Below are 2,407 nucleotides of genomic sequence, written 5' to 3'. Positions count from 1 at the left end.
TTAGTTTAGGCCTATGCATCACTGAACCATCAATAACAAGGGATGGAAATACTACGACTGCTTTAGAGTGTTCTGGGATGGATGTTTGGGAATCAACCCAGGGAAGTGTAATACAGTTAGGTAAATTCAGTGGACTATAGAGGCCTGGTGCACCAATTCAGCCTGGCCAAAATGGGCTCTCTGACATCCGGAGGGGTCCCAAATTGCAAAAGGGTTCAGGCCAGGCTGAGTGAACCCACCGGTGCATGATCTGGTCTGGGGAAGGATGCCGGAGGTTGGCCAGCCTGGGAGGCACCATGGGAGGGCTCCAGGGTGTGTCCGGCCCTCTCGTTCAGTCCTGATCAGCTGGACCCCAGCAGCAAGCTAACCTCCAGTCAGTGTCTGCCCCCTGGTGGTCAGTGCATGTCATAGCTACTGGTCAATCAGTAGACTAACCCCCCTCCCCCACCCCAGTGCACATCATAGTGAGTGGTTGAGTGGTCTTAGCATATCATTAGCATATTATGCTTTAATTGGTTGAATGGATGACCAGGCACTTGGCATATTAGGCTTTTATTATACAGGATAGTAGTGCACCTTAGTTCACTAAGTAATGAACTTGTGTGTGTCCATGGTTAGAGGAGCCACCCAGGAGATGCCAAGTTTGTGTACAGTTAGGTATGTAGAAGGGGTCAGAGGGTTTCTGGTTGGTAGAGACTGCATCAACTAAATGTAGTAAGGGGAGCTGTGCAAAAAGAACAGTCAAAATAAGGACTTCCATACTTCTGGAGCATAAGATTAGAGGGAGGGGAAGTAGCCGGAATAGTGCGTGGATGCCTAATCACTGAGGGGAGTCGTGGTAAGGAATCTGGATTTATTATGATTTTTTAAAAATATATTTGTGATTTCAGAGAGGAAGGGAGAGGGAGAGAGAGAAACATCAATGATGAGAATCATTGATTGGCTGCCTCCTGCATGCCCTCCACTGGGCATGTGTCTTGAGAATCAAACTATGAATTCCAGGTTCACAGGTTGATGCTCAACTGAGACATGCCAGCTGGGCTAGAGTTCATTATCTTTTGAAGGGAGTGGGCATAGCTGACGACCTTGCTGTAAAACTGGAGCCTCAGAACCTCTGAAAAGTAGAGACATTTGCAATACATCTGGGCCCCTCTCTTGGGGGTCTAAAATTTTTTAAAGAGGTGCCTAGATGGAATAGTCCAACAACTGGGGTGAAAAGTTATCATTTACAGGCCAGGTTAGTAAACAGTGTTATTTCCCTTATATTGTCCCTGAGCCTTCAGTAAATGTTCTAGGATTCATGCACTCTTATTTGACCAAAATATTAAAGGTGATGAAGTGTCCCTTGAGGCCACTGTGGTGGTCCATTAGATTGTGAGCTCCTTGAAGGGAGAGGTGGTTTCTTCTCATCTCTGTGTCCCTAGTATCGATCCCAGGGCCCAACACATGGCAAACATTTGAAAAAGACTGCATCCCTACTGCCTAAATTGATGCTGGGTGCTAGCAGATGTTTAATAAGCACGTAGGGAACTGCTGAAAACTCCAAATGGGCATATATGTCTGGGGTTAAGACGAAAAACTATGAGAGTCAGCCACAATCTACTTATTACCAATAAGTTGGAAAAATGTGGTTTTAAAAGTTAAGTGCTTTCTCTAGGAATCAGGGATGACTCCAGCTTATCTAGCTGGAGGTGAATATTCATGCCAAGAAGACAGGAAGGGGATGAATTTTTGGGCAGAAGCACTCAGAGTTGTAGGTTTATTTAATAAATGTGTTGAGTGTCTAGTATGTCACTCAAAATATGTCAGAAAGAGCTTTCTGGTAATAATGTGAAAGGCAGATTGGAGCAGAGGGAGACATGGAGAACCCTGCTAGGAGTGAGTGTCTGACGAGGGAAGGAGACATGGAGAACCCTGCGAGGAGTGAGTGTCCGATAGGAAAACTGCAGTGAAATAGCACAAGAATAGCTGTCACTGAAGCTATTATCTATCTGCTAGACCAGTGACCTCTTCACCTTCACCCTTATCATCTGAGACAATGGGTGGGTTTGGTGGGCCCAATATGCTCTGAAGGTCCAGTCCAAGATAAAAATCTCTTCTTTCCACCATACCGGGGATATGGAAATTGTGGGACCCTGTTCTGATGCATTTAGCCTGGGATGACAGCACTGAGTCTTTCCATGACTATCACCTTACTCAAGCCTCTGAGCTTTGAGAGGTGGGCAGCCTGGCTGGGCCAAGTTTGGCTTCACACTAATTAGTATACATAAAGGAGTTTCCTACTTCTCATACGCCCAGACCACTGTGAAGCCGGATTTCCCTTTTCTCAGTTCCAAGAGAGGCCCAGATTCGACAATAAAAAATTTCCAGGAAATTCCCAGCAGGTTTAACTTCCTGATCCTCCTCC

The sequence above is a fragment of the Myotis davidii genome, unplaced genomic scaffold, assembly GCF_000327345.1.
Source record: "Myotis davidii unplaced genomic scaffold, ASM32734v1 scaffold484, whole genome shotgun sequence".
In the NCBI taxonomy this organism is placed as follows: Eukaryota; Metazoa; Chordata; class Mammalia; order Chiroptera; family Vespertilionidae; genus Myotis; species Myotis davidii.
Note: the sequence above shows the minus strand (reverse complement) of the source record.